This window comes from Leptonychotes weddellii, chromosome 7 (assembly GCF_054177405.1).
Source record: "Leptonychotes weddellii isolate Sample4059 chromosome 7, ASM5417740v2, whole genome shotgun sequence".
In the NCBI taxonomy this organism is placed as follows: domain Eukaryota; kingdom Metazoa; phylum Chordata; class Mammalia; order Carnivora; family Phocidae; genus Leptonychotes; species Leptonychotes weddellii.
Genome location: NC_138375.1, coordinates 114698765 through 114720838, shown reverse-complemented (window position 1 = coordinate 114720838; position 22074 = coordinate 114698765). Strand labels below are relative to the sequence as shown.

At 42.1% G+C, this 22074-nt stretch overlaps 1 protein-coding gene across 1 annotated transcript in view; it reads left to right on the top strand.

Moving 5' to 3' along the window:
• The window catches only part of PCBD2 (pterin-4 alpha-carbinolamine dehydratase 2), a 39301-nt gene that overhangs the window by 15080 nt on the left and 2147 nt on the right, over positions 1-22074 (top strand). The gene's annotated exons all lie outside the window — the stretch shown is intronic.

Here is a 22074-nt window from a genome sequence, read left to right as displayed (position 1 = left end):
GTTGTGACCAAGTTGGTCTCTGCTCAGAAAATCTCATTTCCTTCCTATTTTATCTTACAAGACATCGTCATCCCAGAGGTTTTCTTTTCTTAAGATTTATTTATTTCAGAGAGAGACCGAGAGGGAGAGGGAGAGAGAGCTTGCCAGGGTGTGCATGGGCGGCGGGGCGGCGATGGGCAGAGGGAGAGAGAATCCAAAGCAGACTCCCTGCTGAGCGCAGAGCCTGACTCGGGGCTCGATCTCACGACCCTGAGAGCATGACCTGAGCTGAAACCAAGAGTCAGATACTGACTGAGCCACCCAGGCGCCCCTTCTCAGAGGTTTTCAGAACTGCCCACAGGCTGGCCCTTAACCCTACCTCTCATTAGTTCTCTGCCAGAGGCCTCTTTAGTCTGTTAGAGAGTAGAACTAAGAGGTCACTTAGTCATCACCCTCACTGAAGAAGTGGGGAAACTGAGGTTCAGATAGAGGGAGCACGAAACAGTGGCCATGCTGGAGCTGAAGCCAAGACTCCCAGCATCTTGGTTCATTTCTTTTCTACCTTTATTTAAGCCGTTCTTCACCTTCTTTGTTCCATCCCACCTATCTTTTGTCAATATGTCCACATCTCACCCACTTCCAGAAAGTTTTTCCTGACGCTTACGCACTCAGCACTAATAAGCTATTACTGTGCACTTATGCTAGGCACTGTGCTAGACCCTGGGGGTGCAGTGATGAGCAAAGTAGATATTGTCCCCATTTTCTTTTCTTTTTTTTTTTTTTAAGATTTTATTTATTTATTTGACAGAGAGAGACAGCTAGAGACGGAACACAAGCAGGGGGAGTGGGAGAGGGAGAAGCAGGCTCCCGGATGAGCAGGGAGCCTGATGCGGGGCTCGATCCCAGGACCCTGGGATCATGACCTGAGCCGAAGGCAGATGCTTAACGACTGAGCCACCCAGGTGCCCCGATATTGTCCCCATTTTCATGGAGCTCACTAGATACAGGAATGGAGAGAGAGCATAAACAAAGCAATGACTATATAATTGCAAATTATGGTAACTGCCATGAAAGAAAATCCTAGTAGCTAATGCCTAATGAACACTTAAACCTTGGGCCTGGCACTATTTTGTAAGGATGTTATATGTATTTATTCACTTAATCTTCACAAAACCCTGTGAAGTAGAGACTATTTTCCTCATTTTACAGATTGGAAACTGAGGTTTAGATTAAGTGACTTGCCCAAAGCTCCACAGCTAGTAAGCAGTGGAGTTGGAATTTGACCTCAGGCAGTCCCCAACCATTTGCCGGAATGGATGCTGCCTCTCCAGTAGAAAAGAGTGTTATAAGAAAGAATAATGGTTAAGACCTAATTCAGTTTGAGGAGAGCCATCATGGAAGTTCTCTCTAAGGAACTGAGAAGCTGATGCACTTTCTTCCACTGCCCCCCCCTTTGTCCCTTGAGGCATTTTATTTGCACATATGTATTACATTCCTGGGAAAAGAATCCCAGGATTTTCCCTCCTGTGTTTACTTCTTGATTCTCAGTGGTCCATGATGCCAGCTGAAGTTGTCAGTACAATGAAATCAAAAGGATGAAAGTAGGTTATTCAGCCTTTTTCTTTTCTTTATTTCCTTTTTTTTTTTAAAGCAGGCTCCACACCCAGCGTGGATCCTAGCACTGGGCTTGAACTCAGGGCCCAGAGATCCAGACCTGAGCTGAGATCAAGAGTTAGAGGCTTAATTGACTGAGTCACTCAGGAGCCCCTATTCAGCCCTTTTTCTAGATCTTTGAGTTGCACATCGGATCTAGGGCTGATCACTCCTCACTGATTTGACCTGCCCCTGAAGTTCACAATTTTCTGATTGACGTGGTTATCCGTGACCTCAAATTCACAAACATAACTATGCTTCATCTTCACAGTCAGAAACGTGACAATGACTTTGGAGCACAGGCTAGTAAGAAAGTGGCGTTTGCCTCTCTTTTTGGCATTGCCGACACTCTCGAAAGCATCTGTGAGGACATGCACAGACACCATGACAGTGGCAAGCAAAGATGGCGGAAAGACGATTAGAGGGGAGAGTGCGAGGTATAATGGGAAACGGGAGGGCTGTTGTGAGACTTTCAAAGGGGTGGAGGGGGAAGGATTAATAGCGGAAGTAGGTGGGGGAGGGTGAAGGACTGATGCCTTTTCTTAACAAGGCCAGTTAGAGGACTTAGAGGATGGAGTGGAAGGGGAAGAGGAGCAAAGGCCATAGAGGGAGAGCTGGAAGGAGCTTGTGCGTTCATCCGGGTGGACCCAGCAGGGGATTATGGACCGGGGCAGTGGCCGAGGGCAAGCACAGAGCTGGAGGGGGTGGAGCTGTGCTTTGGAGCAGGGACCAGTGGTGCCACACATTACTTTTATAAAGGGAACACCTAAGATTCTCTGACTAGGGGGGAGTGGTGATGGGTGATGAGGAAGAAGAGAAGGGGGTGTTAAAAATGACTTCCAGAGGAACTGGGTGGTCAGAGTGGCATTTATTAAGCTGGGGAAGTAGGGGAGGGGAACATGATGGGGGTGCTGGCATCAAGATTACTGGTCTGAACATCGTTAAGTGTGAGTTGCTGGGAGAAATCCAAGTGTCAACTTCAAGAACATAGTTTTATGTCTGAGTTAGGGACTTAGAGTAGAGGTCTGGGTTGTGGGTAACTGGGGAGTCTTAGGTATGTGTGGAGAAAAGCCAAGGTAATAGAAGAGACCACTCAGGCAGAAAGTGTGATGTGAGGAGAGAAGAGAGCTCGGGATTCAGTCCAGTTAGGGGTTGGAAGGAAGAGCAGGAGCTAGCAGAAGACTGGAAAAGACTTAACAGTGAAATAGGAAGACAGGCCCGTGTCCTATCACAGAATCCTGAAGATGGTGTTTTAAAAGGGAGAGAGGAGTCAGTTCTGCCAAGAGTCCAAGTAATACCAAAGGATGACCACTGCTTTAGAACTGTGCATATCATCAATGACCATGGCGAGGATGGCTTGGATGATATGGTGGTGGGGGCCAGCCTGGACAGGACGTGGAGCTCATGCGCCTTACACAGACCTTTGTAGCCACAGACACTAGTCTGTTCTTCCATTTTGAATTTAGCCCCTGGGTCATCTTGTTTGTGGTGTCCTTTCAGCCTTTTTTTGATGTTGAATTGATGCCCATCAGAGCTAGAAGGGATGAGGCCACCAAGGCCTAGGGGTGAAGTGGTTTGCCCATATTAACAATGAACTGGTGGCAGAATTAGGATGTGACTAAATTCAGATTAGATCGTGCAACAGGGAGATGTAGCTACCCCCCTTTGTCTCTCCCCACCTAAGATACGAGCACTTTGAGGGCAGAGATTCCACTGTGCTCTCACAGTACTCAGCCCACTGTTACTGAGGTGTTTTGTTTGTGTATTTGTTTGTTTTAATTTAGATAGACTTAACATGTATTTTGAATACACGAGGTCCCTTGATTGGGTTCACCATAGGTGATCCTAGCCAGTGCCCTTAGCCCCAGGGAGTTGTATTTTTCACCGAAAATCCTTTCTCACCAGGGACTTTTCCCCTCTCTCATTTCCTTATTCTTGGACACAGGTGATTCCTAATGGTGACTGGTGTTTTCGGCAGCTAAGTAGTTGTATACAGTGGGATGATCTGGAATGCCATGGTGCACTTCCCAGAAGAACAGCATTGATTGTGTCTTTGTTCAACTTGCAGTTTTGAAGTATCGGAGAAGGAAATGGGCCACTTATAGATGGGCATGCCCACAAATGGGCATCTGTAGTAAATTGCCTCCAATAATGAGAGACTGAGGTTAGCGCTTGGAATTTTGGCTCCACAGCTTCAGCCACCCACAGCTTTTGTCTTTTGTGAATTTCGATGTCCTGAGAGCCCATGGCAGATTCTTCCAAGCTTCCACAAAGTGTCATGCTGGGAGACTGCCATAGGCCTGTTTACTAATATTGATTAGGCACTCATTTCTGTTTCAAGACAATCCTTTTAATCCCAGATCCTCTTTTTTTTCTTTTTTCTTTTTCTGTGTCCACTGGTCTAGCACTCTTGGCTGACTTCTTAAAAAAATAATAACTTCCTGGTGCTCTAGGTAGAAAAATTTATAAATTTGTTGGGTACATTTTTCAGGAATTATTTTTACAAATTTTGATTAAATGAAAAATGCTGCTTTAAGGTCATTCTGTATATAGATAGCTTTTTTTTTTTTTAAAGATTTTATTTATTTACTTGAGAGAGAGAGAGAGAGAGCATGAGCAGGGGGAGGGGCAGAAAGAGAGGAAAAAGCAGACTCCCCACTGAGTGTGGAGGCGGGGCTCGAGGACCCTGAGATCATGACGGAACCACCCAGGCACCCCTCTATGTAGGTAACTCTTAATGTTTGGAGAGTCACAAAAATTTTTAAAGATTTTTTTTAAGATTTTATTTATTTGCGAGAGAGAGAATGAGAGACAGAGAGCATGAGAGGGAGGAGGGTCAGAGGGAGAAGCAGACTCCCTGCTGAGCAGGGAGCCTGATGTGGAACTCGATCCCGGGACTCCAGGATCATGACCTGAGCCGAAGGCAGTCGCTTAACCAACTGAGCCACCCAGGCGCCCCACAAAAATTTTTATAAACTAAGGAGTGTTTGAGCATCTAGTAGGTGACAGTGGCTCTCTGTTAGGGACCTGGAAGATAATGTAGCTTGTTTCTTCCTTTCTTTTTTTCTTTTAATGTAGCTTGTTTCATTGAAGCTTCTTACAGGGTTAGGTGTTGTAACCCAGTTTGGTCATGGTGGAAACAGGGAAGTTAAGGACCCTGCTCAGAGGAAGGAGGCAGCTGTCTCCCACCCTCAGGCCAGGCTTCCTGCCCTAAGGCCAAAGTTCTTGTCTAACGCGAATCTGTATTTTGAAGGCTTGTGGAATAATTCAGGATGTGGATTGCCTTTTGTGTTTCGGAATGTCTTAGACCTTTGAATGACCAACTCTGCTGTTGAGTTCAAAGTTGAACCTGTTTCTTTGTTTAGGATAAAATGTCTATTTTGGAGGGCCTAAAGGAGGCTACATGTTCTTTGTATATTTTGAAGAAAAGAGAAGCCAGGTACTGTTTGGATTTTGGCCTATAAATTGCTCTGTGGTTCCCCATGCCTTTCCCTGATAGCATTCATTTATAATACTTGATCATTCACTTATTGGCCCTAAGTTGACTACAGATTGGAAGTCAGCTTGTACCTGGAGAGGGAAGTCACTTCCAGATAGAAGGTCTGCAGAGAGCAGCTAATTAGCAAACTTTGCCTGGCAAATTAGAACTCTGTGTAGAGAGCATAAACTTGTCCTGCACTGAGAGACGCCAGCTTTCTGAGCCACTGACCATACAGCTGTGGATACAGATGTGTAGAAGAGAGGGCCATTGTAATTCTGAATGTCTTAAAGTGGGTTTCTGCTATGTAAGCTTGAGAACAAGTTGCTTCCATCTTCCTATTTATTTAAAACTGCAAGGTTTCACTTGAAGGGTTTAACATGTATGCATGACTTGTCTACCCCACAGACATCAGCCAGGCCTCTCTCACTCTTCTGGGAACGATGGCTCCCTGTTACATTCGTGTGGTATGTTTAGCTTGTTAGTAAAATACAACATTTTTTTCTGATGGCATAGTGTGTTTTATAATTTGGAAAGCAAAAAAAGTACAAAGAAGCAAAATGTACCTGTAATCCTTCTGCCTGCTTAAAAAGCAGTATGCGTTATTCTGTATTTTGTGAGTATATAGATATGTGTGTATGCATATATATTTGGGGTCATGTCATAGATGTATTTTGCTCACTTGCTTTTTTCCCTTCATGTATAGTGAACATTTTTCTTTGTCAGTAAAATATTTTATTTCATGAGTTTTAATGGTGGGATATTTATATAATATTCCATTGCACAGAAAGGCCATATTTAGTTCAACCAGTACCTTTCTGCAGTAACTAACCATCTCACAGATGAGGCTTTGTGAGCCTACCTTTCCTAAATGATCCATATTTCTGCTGCCAGTCGGTCACAAAAACATCAAGGAATCATACCGGGTTCTTCTTGTTAAAGATACTCAGGGTCTCGATGCCCTTGCAGATCAGGCTTAGATCCAGTTACTTGTTAAAAAAAAAAGAAAATAGAAATCATCACGTAGATTGAATTGATCTCCTGAAGCTAAAAAATCAAGCCCTTTCAAGTTACTTGAGAAGGTCAGAAGGAAAATGTTACGTTATAGGGCTTTGTAGCTACCATTCTCACAGCTTAGTGCAATGATGTAGGGAATATTTTCATAGAAATATTCCTCTTTTAGAGATTATTTTCAGATAAAGAAGGCTTGTTTAATTCAGGAAGAGTTATTTCATAGGAAATTAAATCTTTGTAAATCCTTTATCACGTTTCCACACTTGCCAGTTCTCTGGCAAATGGTGGCTTTCAAATGGTTCAGGAAGGGTTTCTTAAAAGGAAACAATTCCATGTTTTATACATATTCGTCTTTTAATTTTCGAGTTGGATAGATAAGAGAAGCTTGTGTTTTCTCCCTGTATTTGTCTATAGGTGATATTGGCAGGTTTTAAACTCAGAATGGATTTTTCAAAAATTTCACTTGATGAGAGTGTTTTCTTGGGCATGATGAGTGACTCCGAAGAAGTTTAAAAACACACCCAGTGATGTTGGCCAGGCGCCGGAGAGTTGCTGCTGCATAGAGATCAGTAATTGTTACATCTTGGTTTAGTATGCTTGGTGGTGTCTAATCATGTTGTGTTCTTGGGAAACATGAAAAAATTTTCTTTTCAAGTCTTGGTGCATCATTTTTCTGACACTGATCAAAGGTTGGAAAACCAGCATTATGTATGTAGCCAGGGCATTCATAACTGTCTTACATTCTTAATCTTTTGGCTATTTGGCTGAAATACATCTACGCCTCTTAAATATTGAAAGCATAATATCCTTTAACCTATAACTGCAGAGTTAAAATGAATTTTATGTGAAATATTTAGTTGTGGACCACATCTTCAGCTTTTTATATGCCACAGTGGTCTTGTTTTTTTCCCTTCCATTGTCTGATAGTGAGGTCATTTTCAGTCCTCTGAGAAATTCTATTCCCAGCCAGATGCGGCTCATATATTAAAAGTAGCACCTGTGGCTAATATCACAGCAGCTTACCATAAATTTACATGGTAACTAGGATTATATCTGTCAAGACTGTTAAAAAACATCTAGATTTAATTTGATTTCCAGTATTGTAGAAGCTATCCAACATTTTGCTTCATAACTATATTTTAAAAGTTAAAAATCACTCCATTGTTAAGTTTTATAGCACTCCTAGTGCCCATTAAGTTGATTTGTTCAATGGAGGTCAGAGTAAAGCAACTTGGCTACATTAAGATCGGAAACCAACCCATTTGTGACAAATTTAGTCCTTTCGTGTGAATCTTCTCAACGTCTCTGCATTGATTGGATTCAGGTGTAGCTTATGTCAGCAGCATTTAACCTCAAAAGAATGAGCATTGTGATTGGGTGGTTGTAAATTATGGAGCATTTTGCCTTCGCTTGTTGAAGCGTAGCTGTTGACTCTGCTGCCCATGCCTGACTGCTCCACTGTGTCTGCCTATAAATGAGTAGTTTGGTTTTACAGACATCTTGGAAAACTGGGGTGTGTGCCCTCACCCCTTTCCCTCCTTCCTGTGACCCTTCCTAAACTGTTTTAGTCCCCATTATCCTTTGAGTCATCTCCCACATGTTATGATTTGTGCACCTGCAGTTCTAAAATTATTTGGGGGTGTCATTATATCATGTTGTTCACCAACTTTCCAGCATTTATGGATACAATAATGATTCACTGTAAATCAAAATAATTTACAAGTTACAGAGAATCTGCTCCTACAGATACGAATTGAATGATTAATTTCTTTGGTGTCCTCCCATTTGAACGTGGGTCCTTAAAAAGAAACTGGTAACATATTTCTTTGTATTTGTGAAAACTAACTCACAGTCCGGAGCTGAATTATTATTATTATTATTATTTTTAAAGGTTTATCTATTTGTCAGAGAGAGCACAAGCAGGGGGAGCGGCAGGCAGAGGGAGAAGCAGGCTCCCCACTGAGCAGGGAACCCGACGCAGGACTCGATCCCAGGACCCTGGGATCATGACCTGAGCCGAAGGCAGACGCTTAACCGACTGAACCACCCAGGCATCCCTCCAGAACTGAATTAAAGTATAAGTTCAGTTTTCTGGACATTTAGTATTTTAACATGTAAACAAATATAAGCCAATTAAGAAATAAGCAACGTTTCTGAGCAGTCATCTTGGTCCTGGGAGAGAGAGAGAATCCTAAGTGTTGACCGTGTGGGTAGAGCAGCATGCAGGACCTCAGCATGGGGTTCATAACCCTGGGTGGGCATGCCCATGTTAGGTTGGAACTCAGTGTGAAGGCATTTCTGCTTTGTTGATCATCTTTCTGGGGGGACCTTTGTAAGCTTCTTTGAGCCTAAGCCTCACCGACGAAGAGGAAGGGTAGCCAAGAATAATTGGGCTGAAAAGGTTGTGGTGAGTAGAAGAAATGATTCTGAGTGAGGGTAAAATTATACATTGAGTGTGTTACCTGGTGTAATTAGTCACTTAGCAGTATAAAAAAAATACCGTAATGACCAGTTTGGAGCCTTGTAAAATATTTTTTTGGTGAATCATGACCTCTCTTTCCTATGTGTATACCTATGATAAATTCAGCTCCTGGGGTGACTTGGGCGCCCCCCTTGTGAATCTGGATTGCCAGTGCAGTGTCTACTCAGATGTCTGTGGAAAAGAGGGGTGAAGACGGAAGAGGGGTGTGCCCAGCACCAGTCTCTCACACAGCCTTTCTCGTTGCTTACTGCTCTACCTCCTTTCCTTACCAAGTCTTCACGCTTGACCTTTCTGTCCTCTCCCACCACACCGTAAGCTCCTGGGGGTGGGTGGGCAGGGACAGCGTTGCAGGCCTAGAGTCCAGGGGGTGCTGGGGACAGAGCAGCAGATTGGTATACGTGAATATCCAGGACTTTCAGGGGCAGAATGTTTAGGAGATGCCGAATCTTCCTGATACGTTAAAGGCTTCAGATCCTGTATGGAAAGTGGAAGCAGGAGAAATTCTGCTGGCCACAATTAGTCCCCCCCACCCCCCGCCATCTTCCATTGCCTTTAGAAGCATGTGTGTGTTTTTTTAAACGTGTCAGTTGATGTTCTGAAGGGGATAGGAATCATGAGAGTGCTGGCCATGCGGCCACCTTGCCATGGAGCCTCTTTTAAGATCCCTGGATTTAGCTTACAGAGGGCCCAGCAGCTGCATCTGTCCAGCCACCAAAGACACAACTTAGAAGGCTGATTTTGAACAGAAATAAAGCTTATTTTAGAAGACCTTATTTTCAAAGATAAGTATTTTCCCTCAACTCAGAAATGAGTTAAATCCTAAAATAATCACTGAATTGAAGCACACAGTGCAGCTTTTATCACTCATTAATGCTGTGTTACTGTAAGTGGTTTAGATATGGGAGAAATGGCTAATTTAAAGTCAAATGGGCCAACTTTATAGCTCAAAATATGTATAAATTACTTTGGTATGCATTGGCTTATAAGGCATGTTTAGCTTGGTTCTTTCATAAGTAACATCTCATGTTGAGAAATGAAAACTGTGGTACGAACTGCATTTCTATTTAGAATTTTGTTTTAAGCCATGCAAAACAGCATTGTATAATTGTTTTTTCAGATGATAGTATATGAGTAAAGTTTAGATTTCTAGTAATGAAATCCTCACTTGGCAAATTTTGGCTGTTACAATGTAGTTGCTATTGGATGAACAAATAGATTTTACATGAAACATTTTTTTGTTCATTATATCAGCAGACATTTATTTTTTTTAGCTACATGCAAATTTTCCTTCACCAAATTATTAAAAAACTAAGTTTAACTTTCAAAATACAAAACTTTGTTACAACGAGCCCATGTCATATATCTAATATTTAATACCCTGGGTCTGTAATTAAGAATGGGCTCTGCTGACCAGTGTTGGGAAGAGGCACAGAAGAAAGTTACAATACATTGCCTATTTACAAATTAACCATTACCTGCCAAAAGCACATCAGACCCACACAGCGGACATCCGCTAATCCAGTGGTTAGCCGTTCCGGGCTCTAATGCACACTGTTTTACACGTTAACGGTTTTGAAGTTCCAGGCCAGAGCTGACCTTTCACATATGCTCCGTTCACAGTAGGAATCTCCACTCACTGCTTCCTGTCAGAATGGATTATGGTGACACAGCCCAGGGCTCACTTTGGCTGCAATTAAGTTTTTGATCAGAATTATTTTGTTCACAAACAATCACATTTGTTAAAATGTTACATCTGCCCTGAAAACCACTGGCAGCCTCTCAGTTTATCAGTGTGATGTGACTGTAATTCTTCATTTGTTTTTCATAAAATGGCAAACCATCTTATATATGTTGTTATTATTATTTTTTTTTCTTTTGCTGGTTTCTGCCTTTCATTTCTTTGGGCTTGGAAGGAAACTATGTCTTGAAATTAGTACAGATCTACCCGTAGACTTTGGGAATTTGAATGGAATTGTCTTTGGTGCAGAACAAAATTATCCAATTGAGGCAAGACTCGAACATTATTTCCGAAAATTGTTAGTGGTGGTTCTGTTTCTCACACGAGGAAACGTTTTAGCTTTGTTGAGTGTGGGGGCTCCAGCTTTTGCTCCTTGGTCTGCAGTTCTGTAGCCTCTGCGCCTACCATGTTGCTGCCTTGCAGTATTTATCGTCACGCACATCTCAGGCTCTGGCCTTATCGCCACCGACCTTGGGTACCAGACGGGAACCCAGCTGTGGCTCTGTGAGCCTCCCCTCTCATGATGCTTTGAGTAGCTCTTAGAAGAGATTTTCTCACTGAGAAGTGGCAGCAGAGATACTCTGAGGTAGCTTTTTCACTGACTAACCGCTTTGCCTCTGTAATATGATGTGGCTCTCAGTGGCGCCGTAAGTTTTCCCGCTGATTTTCCCGGTTGAGTGGCATCACCCTTTTGCAAAGCCCCCGCCCTTTGGAGCAGAGACGGTCACGTGGTGGTTTTGTGTGTTGGGTAGGGCAGTTGGGGAGCACGGCGCTGGAGTTTGGATTGGCGTTTGGCTAATGGAAATGAACCTCTGACTTAATTTTGTGCTAGTAGAGGCTGGGGGGCTGGTGCTGAGGTGCTGCTGGGCAGGGGGAAGGGATAGAGTTAGTTAGCAGGTTGTGAAGTTAGGAATGCTTGAATGCTGTCTGAAATTCAAGCATTAGGTTTATAAAGTTTAATTACTTTTTTTTTTTAAGATTTTATTTATTTATTTATTTGACAGAGAGACACAGCCGGAGAGGGAACACAAGCAGGGGGAGTGGGAGAGGGAGAAGCAGGCTTCCCACAGAGCAGGGAGCCCGATGCGGGGCTCGATCCCAGGACCCAGGGATCATAACCTGAGCTGAAGGCAGACGCTTAACGACTGAGCCACCCAGGCGCCCCAAGTTTAATTACTTTTTTTTTCTTTTTTTTTTATTCCTATGTTAATCCCCATACATTACATCCTTAGTTTTAGATGAAGTGTTCCATGATTCATTGTTTGTGCACAACACCCAGTGCTCCATGCAGAATGTGCCCTCCTCAATACCCACCACCAGGCTAACCCATCCTCCCACCCCCCTCCCCTCTAGAACCCTCAGTTTGTTTTTCAGAGTCCATCGTCTCTCATGGTTCGTCTACCCCTCCGATTTCCCCTGCTTCATTCTTCCCCTCCCGCTACCTTCTTCTCTTTTTTTTTCCTTAACATATATTGCATTATTTGTTTCAGAGGTACAGATCTGAGATTCAACAGTCTTGCCCAAGTTTAATTACTTTTAATATGTATATTTAGAATGCTATTAAAGGAATTTATTAACAGGTTTTAAATTATCGCATGAAAGCCCAAACCATTTCCCATTTGCTTTGATGGAACCAAACTTACTCATTACTCATAAACTTACAAGTGGCAACAGAAAGGTGCTGCATCAAAAAAAAATCTGTTTACCTCTAATTTTTTAAGCTTTCCAATGAAGTAGGGCCTATCTATACTTGTAAAAAACAATGGCTTTACTTAAAGGGAATGTAAATACTAGTTATATTAATGTAACCTTTATCTCTATTGTCAGTTGTGAGCAGATTTTTCTTAAGTTAAATCCATTTTTTTTTTTTTTAATAGAGGGAGTGGGGAGGGAAGAGGCAGAGAGAGGGAGAATCTTAAGGAGGCTCGATGCCCAGTGCGGAGCCCAATGCGGGGCTCGATCTCACAGCCCTGAGATCATGACCTGAGCCGAAATCAAGAGTTGGCCATGCAGGGGCACCTGGGTGGCTTGGTCGGTTGGGCGTCTGTCTTCAATTCGGGTCGTGATCCCGGGGTCCTGGGATCGAGCCCCGCGTCAGGCTCCCTGCTCTGGGGGGAGTATGCTTCTCCCTCTACCTCTGTCTGCTGCTCCCCCTGCTTGTGCTCTCTCTCTCTCTCTCTTTCTGTCTAATGAATAAATAAAAGAATCTTAAAAAAAAAAAAAAAAGACACGCAACTGACTGAGCCTCCCAGGTGTCTCAAGTTAAATCCATTCTTAAAGTGTTTTTAGTCTTTAAAAAACCACCATATTTGAAATATACCTGACCATATTTACTGTTTAAAGGACATATATTTAAAGAAAGTGCTGAATAGTATTGAATTTCAAGAGAAAACACCAACCTAGAACCTTCTCTGTCATTGGTCACTATTGCTCTGCCTTCTTAGAAAGTGGTGTACATACAGACAGTGGCCAGACAGGATTTCTAACTTTATTATAAGCTTATGTTAATACAGTCATTGATTTTCTTCTATTCAATTTTTTTTCTGAGATTGTGGAGTTTTTAGAACTTTATATCCATAACCCATTATGCCCATGTAATGTGTGTGGGTCATCTGCTGAGTCATAGGAATCTTCATCATCTTTGAGGGGAGTTTTAGCTGAAATCTGAGGCAGTCAGGAGAAAGAGTAATGAGGAGTGCCTCACCTCAGTCTGTGCCAAAAAGCAGAGGCTGCTAAAATCCTGTGCTGCATCCACCACGTGTAGATCTCCAGGTCCAAAACCTTCACTGCATCTAAGGAAGGCAATAGATGAAACACATAAGAACGTTCACAGGTGCTCTTTCTGGAAAGGATGGGGCAGATAATTGTGACTTGGGGTTTACTCTCCCAATATATGAAACTGAAAGATAAATTGGATACTTAACTACCTTAAAGCTTTACTAGATATTGTAAAAACACTTCTGAGGTCCCACGTACGTCATTTATGCCAAAGAACTCTAGATTCTTCCCTAAGTAACATGAAAAAACAAACCCTCACTTCTTAAATAGTGTGATTGCTGGCTTAGGAGACTCCAGTTCTTTGCTCTGAGAAGAATCTTTTTTTTTTTTTTAATCATCAGGGAACATAGCACTTACCTTTGTATTCTGGTTGTCACATCACCCAGTGGGAGGAACCCTGCCATCCTTGGTCTGCCCGCTTCCTGCCATGGTGGGGAAGCCAAGGATGGGAGGGAGGAGTAAGTATCCAAGGTGGGAGTGCTAGGCTTGTACCTCAAGCACACGTTTCCCTTCTCAGTTTCTGGACTTTCTGTATCACAGGACGATTCAGGCACTTTTCCATAACATTCTGCATGGGCTCAGAAGGATTTAAAGTTAAAGCAGAACATCTCTTTTGTAAAGAAAATGAAATCAAACTAAAAATTGCAAGGCATGCTTTTCTGAGCCTTGGGGATCTGGGCCAGGTAACCCTGTTGGTCTCATGAAACATGGCTCTCTGGATGGTACACGTCTTTCAGAACCATCCCGAATTTACTTCTCACCTCTTGCCCACTCTCCATATTCACAGCTCAGCATATTTTTTTTGTATTTGGATTTGTAACTGCTTATAATTCTCAAGGTTTCAATGAAGAATACATCTCCGAACACCAGGGCAGGCATGTGCCCCAAGTTTACCCTTGGTGTATGAGCAAGATTAGGCTGATCCAGAGAGTAATGGAGACTTTGACCTCATTATGATGGTCGGTCATAATTTTGAAAGCCTAAGACGCAGATCATTTGAGATCTGTACTCTTTTCTCTAAGCACTAAAGACAGAAATACATGACAGCAGTTACACATGCTGATGCTTCCGCCTTCCCACAGCCCATCAGTAAGTGGTCCTCTCCTGAACTAATAGGGGAGCTGAGGCGGGAGGCTGGGTGGCACGCCCCAGGCACGTGTGTGGCTGGAAGAAATATTTGAGGATAAGGACTTGGGTCCCAGAGAAGTTCTGGGGATCTTTCCACAGTGCACACTCCCTGCATGTTGGAGGACTTGGTGACATCGTCCCTGTCGTTTCAGGTTTGGTGGGTGGAGTGTTTGTTTTTACAGGTTCAGTTGTCATGGTTTTGGCACAGTACCTGAGCTAATTGGTTACTTTAATAGGTGCTCAGCTAAAGAGGACTTTATCATGTTATCTAATGTTGTCACTGGGTGTTGAAAAAAAGGATTTAAAGAAAGACTTCTCATTCATTCCATAGACCTCAAATTATACAGTTGCTCTTCTAGTTTTGCCCCTAAAACTCCATAATATATTGGTAGAGAATTCAAAGCATCTTAATGTTCAGAAGGCCTGGCTTAAAAAAACCTATTTGGTATCTATGTCTCTCTCCTACATGCTTGAACCATGTGCCTGAAATAGTTTCTCAAAGAGATTACCCATTCTTTCTGAGATTGTTTGGCTTCTAAAAACAAGTAAAGAAGACAACTGAAGTAACTGAAAAATGAGTAGGTTGTTTTAATGTTATGAGGAGGTTCAGGGTACACAGTATCATGACAGTTGAGGGGGAAAGGGCACAGGAAAAAAATTTATAATAGTTTTTCCTTTTCCTTTTTTTTTTTTTTTTAAGATTTTATTTATTTGCAAGAGAGACAGAGAGCATGAGAGGGAGGAGGGTCAGAGGGAGAAGCAGACTCCCCGCCGAGCAGGGAGCCGGATGCGGGACTCGATCCCGGGACTCCAGGATCATGACCTGAGCCGAAGGCAGTCGCTTAACCGACTGAGCCACCCAGGCGCCCAGTTTTTCCTTTTTCTAAAGTTTTTGTTATGTTTAATCTTTCTCTTGTAGTTAAACTTTGAAAATAAAAAGTGCAGGAAGCTTATTTTTGCTATAATTAGCTTTTAGGTAGAGGAGAGAAATGGGAAAAGTATAACCTGACCTCAGGGATTTGTCCTAAACATACACATGAAGGCTTTGGAGTTGGATGTACTTGGATTTGAATGCCAGCCTCACCTTTTGTGAGATGTTTGACTCTGGGCATGTGACTCACCCTCTTGGAGCCTCACTACTCTCCTCTGTAAAATAGGAACGATCAACCTGCTGTAATTACTAGCTGCTATTCTTTTGAATTCAGCATTGCTGTTTGTGTGAAGGCACTGTGCTATGTGGCTGATACACATCACCTCCTGCGTCCAAATGGAGTCTTAACCCAGCCAGCTCATGTAGCTTGCTCAAGGTTTGGGGACAGAGCCCAGGTTTTAGATTCCTAGACAAATACTCTTTCCATCCATTGCACTGCTTCTCATATAGTAGATTGTTTTTATTTTATTTTATTTATTTTAATTTTTAAAAAAGATTTTATTTATTTATTTGTCAGAGAGTGAGAGTGCACAAGCAGGGGAAGCGGTGGGCAGAGGGAGAAGCAGGCTCCCCGCTGAGCAGGGAGCCTGATGCGGGGCTTGATCCCAGGACCCCGGGATCACGACCTGAGCCGAGGGCAGATGCTTAAACGACGGAGCCACCCAGGCATCCCTAGTAGATTGTTTTTAAATCTTCTTTTCCTCTGAAAATCAAATAAAATTGTGAATAAATTAACCAAGTTTATCCATTCCCCTATTGATGGACATTTAGATTCTTGGCACTGCTCATTATTACTGTCAGTTCTACAGCAAGCATCCTTGTGTCTCCTTGCGTACAGATGTGAGAGTTTCCTTAGGGTAGAGATCTAAAAATGTAATTGCTTGGATAACTCTGTGATATACAGATTAATAAAAAAATGAAGGTACAGGATTGTGAGAAGTCAGGGCTTGGGGACAGTCACATTATAGTTCATCGACAAGGCTCTGCGTCATCAGAGAACCCTATCTGTGCATGAGGCTGGGGAAACCCATAGTGACCTAAATCCTCATGACTTCAGAGCAACGTGAGCTGATTTTGAAGTGGTTTGGGAAGTGTGGGGAGATGTACATACAGTGCAAACATAATGAAAACAAGAATAAGCAAGTGGGCTTTTAGTCCAAGGCGTGAGTGCTTTTGGGCAAAAGACCCACTTTTTACCAGAACCCACTGTTGATAGCGCTAACTTATAATGTCACCAGTCATATTGCAGGTTTATCATCTGTCATCTTAACTTTTTACAAATATGCAGTGTTAAATTCAAACCCAAGTTACTGAATGTCTGTTGTCTGAAAAAGGATACTTTCTGTTTGATTTCACAAAGTATATTTTCCATTTAATTTCACAAATCAGAGGGCTCCAGGTTGTGACACACATGTATCTCCTTGCTGTGTCCAATCCCCCCTTCCTGATCCCCATGTGGGGATTCATCTCCATGAAAAACGTTGCTGGTCAGGTTGGCTCAGGTTCTGAGCATTCTGGGACTGGTGGGACTGGGTTAGGATGTTGCAGTGGAGCTGGGGTAGGGAATGCACGTGCCTCATGTCTGCTAACCCATCTCATCCCGTTGTATTTTAATCATCTCCCTGCTTTCAGTGGAGGAATCCTATTGTACCTCAGTCTTGATAGGCAGAGATAATTATATATATTTGCCTGGGTAAGCAAACTGATAAACTTGCAATAAAGTGTATCAGACCATTTCTTTGGCAGGACTGACAAGAACAGCTTGTGAAGCAGAGCTGTTTCCAGTGGAGCATGAGAAGCTTTGAAAATTTTCAGTAATAGCAGAGAGCAGTATTTGAAACCATCCTTAAACAATTGTTTGTTTTCCTCTTCCCCAACCAAGTTTATAAAAATTTGGTCAGACAGGCGTTTTGTTTTGTTTTAAAATATTTTCAGTGAATTGTTATCTGCCGAATGCACATGTGTTCCTGCACTTTTTCTTTCACGATTGAAACTCTAAACCCTTCCCTTAAGTTCCCCTGAAAACCTCGCTCTGCCCAGTAAGGTTTGCATATGTGAGAAGGGTTGAAGAGATTTGGACCCTGGAAAAACCTCACAATCTGAAATTTGCACCAGAAATGGACACGGTCAGTGCCGTGGGGGTTCTTTGTCTTTCTCTTCCACCAAGATTCCTCACCCCAAAAAGACATTGGTTCATTTGGGCAGTTTCAGTTTAGTTAATCAGATCATGAGTGCCTGTGAACATAGCGAGAGGCATGATTGAAGCATTTTTAAAAATTTGGCTCATAGTAAGCCCCATAATTTGTTTGAAAGAATTACCTCTTCAGTGACATTAAAAAAAACACATAAAAACCCAGAGATTGTGGTTTATAACACCACACCTGGTCCAGATTGTACTGGATGAATCCATATTTGCTTCGCTGTAAATGATTTTGAGGGTGGAATTCCTGGGTTGTTTTCTGTCTTGTAAGCCCTTGACATTGTATTGGTACCTGTGTGCGCACAAACCTCCCGACGAGGGAAAGGCCAGCTCAGCCTCCCACTGAAATGCAGGTTGGCTGCATTTATTCTGCATGTTCCTAGAATGAGGAAATGATATGACAATAAACAGAAATGCCCTTGCTGAAGAGAGAAGGGAAGCTGGTGTTTATCTGGTCAGGTGGTTTAGATTAGCCATGATGCGGCTCTGTATTATGTTACTTTAAATCATTGTGTCCCAACAGGACATAAATTATGAAGATTGTTACAGTATGTTTCATCCTATGTAAGATCAACAAATTGGAATAATTTTTTTATAGGAAAATCACGGTGCTTTTGGCAAGACTATCGAAGCCTTTAATTTGACTTGAGTATTTCTAAAATATTATTGCCTAATATATAAAGTATGATTTGCATAAGGTATGAAATAATAAACTTTTAAAAACAAAAGGGAAGAATTTCTCTTTAGGAATTGCATCTGATGGCAGAGCACTCCCACTCCATCAGTATCTGTTTTCTTTGTCCCGGGGTGTTTTAGAGCCAGTTGCGTTCTTTTCCTCTGGTGGGGATTGCAGGTGAGCTGCGCAGGGCTCGGTACAGAGATGGAGCTTCGCTGTGTGCTGCCTGTAAGCCCTTAGCCCTCCCGTGCACAGAGTAGGTCGCAGCTCTGTGCTGGAACCGAGTGGGAGCCTGCTCTCAAGAGGGAAAATAAACTTGCCCCTTTAGATGAAGGAAAACCGTTTTTTTTTTCCCCCCTCTCAGGATATTATGAATGATTAAAAAACAACAACAACAAAAAAAACCCAAACCCAAAAAACCCAACTTGATCAACAGCTGAAGCTAAGGTAATTTATATAGGAGTATGGCAGAAAGAATTGACCTAAGTAAGCATTTGTTCTTTGAAATGTTTCTTCTGTTCATCACTGTTTCCTGAATTATTTGCCTTACTCATGAGTTTTTATCACAGACACTTAAATTTTTTCATTTGTGTCCAGGATGCAACTAAGTTTCTTTGGCGACATGGAGCAAATTTTCTAGATTAAAAAAGTGGCATAAAATTACTTTGTGTAGGACTCTAGCAGATTGGGGCCTTTATCAGTGTTCTACAGTAGCGTGTTTTCTGTGCAAAGCGCTCTGCGTGTTTTCGTGAGATCTCCTCGCACAGTGAAGTTAAGTAGTAGAGCCTCTGATTTCCAGGGACTAGGAGAGGTGAGCGAGGTTTAGGATTTGCTCAAGGCCATAGAATGAGACAGAGCTGGGATTAGAACCTTTCAGGATGAGATGACACCATCCACCAGACCTTCTGAGTCTTTTGATACCAAAAGTGGGGTAAGTGCTAAGTCTGTTTTACTCTCTGTGGGTCTCCAGCCCGGAAATTTTTCTTTAATTCTTTAGTAATAGGGTTTAAAACACAGAAAGGAAAAAGTCCCTAGTTTCAATCTGTTAAACGTAGAAAGGTCTATCCTTAAGCCTCTTCATAACAGGTTGAGGATAAATTCTGAATATATTTGTGGTTTGCTTTAGCTCAGTGTCTGAAGACTGACAGGTTCAGGGACCTTTCCAAGTTCACAACCTGTGGGTGCACTTTGAAACAAATAAATACAGATGACTTAAGAGATGGTCTCTTTCCTCAGCGGGCTGCTTCTGCATTGGCACTGTTTTCTGAGAAGGGGGTCTGGCAGGCTGTTGGCTTGCAGTGATGCATTGCAGCCGTCTATCACTGGAGGTCCTCTGCTGAATTATCAGGATGTCTGATCGGGCTGGACTATTTTTGGGTGATGTATTTTTCTCACAGAAAATATTGGCAAATGTTGCCAAAACTCTACTGAAAATCTCTTAAAAGGAGGATTGATCCCATTTAGAAATAAGTAAAGACTGTGAATTTGTTGCTGTTGTGACAGACCTTTTTTACATTCAGATATTTTGTGATGTGAAGTGAGATGAGACTGTTTTACAAAATGTGTACTGCTTGTAGAAAATAGAAAATGTATTTTTTGTACAGTTAGGCCAAATTACGTATTGCTTTGTTTCTTTAGAATATTTTTTTTGAGTCCCCTCTCTCCCCACCCCATGCTTGGGGAGTGGGTGTTCTTTCTGCTCTGAGCCCTTGTTCTCTTCCTTCAACCCTTTTGGTTATTGTTGGAGCATCTTGCCTTGCAGTTTAATTTAAAATACTCCAATTGGAGCAGAAGCTTTTCTGCCTTCTCTCTGTCTTTTTAAACTTAGGTACGATAATAGGGCAGAATAATTTCATGTCAGATATATACTGGAATCACAGTGTAAATACTAGTAGTTGCCTCTCTTAAAAGGAGCCAGCTGATTATAAAGAAGAAAAGGTCGGGAGTTAGACTGCCATTTTGCCTATTATTTGATTTCTAAAAAGGTATTTGGCCAGATATTCCATATATTTTAGTGGTTTGGATGCATAAAGTTGAAGCCTAAGGGTATTTTTCTATATAAATGAGAATTTTTATAAATTTTATAATGATGACAATGCCAAGGAGCATAAATTCTCATTCCTTTTTTTTTTTCTGTGTTCTTTTAACAGACTTTATTTTTTTAGAGCATATATTTTCTCCTAGGAATTTTACAATTTAAGGTTTTACAGTTAGGTCTATGACCATTTTGAGTTAATTTTTATACATAGTAAGATGTGTAGTTAAAGGTATATGTGTGTATGTGTATATTTTGCATATGGATGCCCAATTGCTCCAGCATCATTTGTTAAAAGATGTCCTTTCTCCATTTAATTGTCTTTGTACTGTTGTCAAATATTAGTTGGCCATAAATGTGTGGGACTGTTTCTAGACCATTCTGTTCCACTGATCTATGTATCTCTTCTTTTGATAATACCACACTGTTTTGATTACTATGCCCGTACAGTAAGATTTAAATCAGGTACCGTGAATCCTCCAACTTTGTTCTTTTCAAAAACTGTTTTAGCTATTCTAATTCCTTTGCCTTTCATAAATTCTCATTCTTTAAGAATTTAATTCATAAGTTCTAACTTGCTAAAGCAAAACAAAAAACTTTGGGAGTCTTTGCCATACCTCTCACCTCCGGAGACTCGTGAAAGCTAACAAACGGGGATTATCAGCTGATTGGGAAAGACAGCCTCCAACGGGATGTTTCCCAAGCAGCTGACTGGCAGTCATGAACAGCCGCAGGGCACAGGGAGGCATCAGAAGCTACTTGACGTTAGGGAACTCCGAGTAAATGGCTTCCCTGGTGGATTCCTGTTGGGATGATGCTGAAACCCGTGTTTCACTCAGCTTTAGAGGGAAACGATGGGGAGGAAACTGGTGAAACGTGCTGAATCCAAGAGGGTAAAACTGAAGGATCGTGAGAAATGTTAGAAGGAGCTCATCAGACGGAGCTGTTGGTATGCCCCATAGTAGCTGCTGATGATATGGGGAAATGTAATTTAAACTCACGTGCAGAGGAATTTGGAAATGAGTCATGTCTTTTCAGGGAAAAGTTGTTCTCAGCTTGTGACCATCTTGTCCACAGTGCTTCTTGGGCACACAGCAGATACGTGGTATCTGTCTCGTTATAGGACTTTTCCTAACCATGGAACAGAAATGATGGGCTCTTAGGTAAAATTGTGGGCAGAGGTGTTGATGTTGGTTCAACTCTGCTGCCTGGAGGAGAGTGGATACTAGTAGACCTCTGTCAGAGAGTAGTCTTCCTGGGAATTCAGGAGGAATTTACTAATGTAGTTATAAATCCTCGTTCTGCAAAAGGAATCCGTTTTGCCCCTTGCTTCATTTAACAGTATATGTTGAAGGTAGTACCATGTAATTAGCTAAAAGCTATCTTATTTTTCCATATGGCTGTTTGGGATATTATGGTAATTGCTAAAAATGGTGACTTAAGAACTTCTTTTTTGTAAGGCTCTGGAATGTTATGGTCCTGTGAGCACAGCTTTTGAAGGCAATGTGTCGAAGTGAGCATGCTACCTCACAGGTAGTGTATTTACTACGTCCAGCTGAAGGGGCGCTAATTTAGCCTAGGGCACAGTAGGACCAGCTGCTTGCTTAGTTCCTTGTGGGCATTGTCTCAAGTGCCTTGGGGAAGCTAGTTTTTTTTTTTATTCTTATGTTAATCCCCATACATTACATCATTAGTTCTAGATGAAGTGTTCCATGATTCATTGTTCGTGCATAACACCCAGTGCTCCATGTAGAACGTGCCCTCCTCAATACCCACCACCAGTCCAACCCATCCTCCCACCCCCCTCCCCTCTAGAACCCTCAGTTTGTTTTTCAGAGTCCATCGTCTCTCATGGTTCGTCCACCCCTCCGATTTCCCCCGCTTCATTCTTCCCCTCCCGCTACCTTCTTCTTCTTCTTTTTTTTTTTCTTAACATATATTGCATTATTTGTTTCAGAGGTACAGATCTGAGATTCAACAGT